This window comes from Sinocyclocheilus rhinocerous, unplaced genomic scaffold (genome assembly GCF_001515625.1).
Source record: "Sinocyclocheilus rhinocerous isolate Xijiao unplaced genomic scaffold, SAMN03320098_v1.1 scaffold242, whole genome shotgun sequence".
NCBI lineage: Eukaryota > Metazoa > Chordata > Actinopteri > Cypriniformes > Cyprinidae > Sinocyclocheilus > Sinocyclocheilus rhinocerous.
Window position 1 is genome coordinate 202,226 of NW_015638945.1, and position 1,059 is coordinate 203,284.

Here is a 1,059-nt window from a genome sequence, read left to right on the forward strand (position 1 = left end):
CTCATAGCAACTCCCTGACAACCCCCTAGAACTCTCTAGCAACCCCACAGTACCTCACTGACAACCATAGCAACCATCTAGAACACTCTAGCAACCTCATAGCAACTCCCTGACAACCCCCTAGAACTATCTAGCAACCCCACAGTACCTCACTGACAACCATAGCAACCATCTAGGACACTCTAGCAACCTCATAGCAACTCCCTGACAACCCCCTAGAACTCTCTAGCAACCCCACAGTACCTCACTGACAACCATAGCAACCATCTAGGACACTCTAGCAACCTCATAGCAACTCCCTGACAACCCCCTAGAACTCTCTAGCAACCCCACAGTACCTCACTGACAACCATAGCAACCATCTAGGACCCTCTAGCAACCTCATAGCAACTCCCTGACAACCACCCACATTCTAGCAATCTCATAGCAACCCCATAGCAACTCCCTGATGACCGCCTACATCCTAGCATCCTCATAGTAACCACCCAGAACATTCTAGCAACTTTACAGCAACACCCTGACAACCACCCACGTCCTAGCAACCTCATAGTGTGACGGATGTGGTCTTTCTCCTCCACTCTACATGTGACTTGGATGAACACCACTGAGATCCGATAAGACACCGCTCTGTACAACGGACTCAATCTTTGTCCGAACCCCCCTCCAATAAAGGCTCGGACACAATGCTGGCTGGTATGAATCTTTCTTTTCTTTACTGCAGGCTGTAAAATGAAATAAATCACCCCTTTAGTGGTTATTTTGCTGCAGGCATAAGTGCCCACAGCGTGCAGTACACGTTGCAACTGCTGTGTTGCGTCATCTCCTGTCTTACCGAACATTTTATCTGCCTGCAGTTCTCACACAAACCACACGAGGGCATCAGTACAACATGAAATTAACCGCTGCTGAATTCATAAGAATTCACAATAAAACTAAATAAAATCCTAACTCTGTTACAATAGCAACCACCCAGAACATCCTTGCAGCCCTATAGGAACTCCCTGACATCCACCCACATCCTAGCGACCTCATAGCAACCACCCAGAACACTCTAGCAAC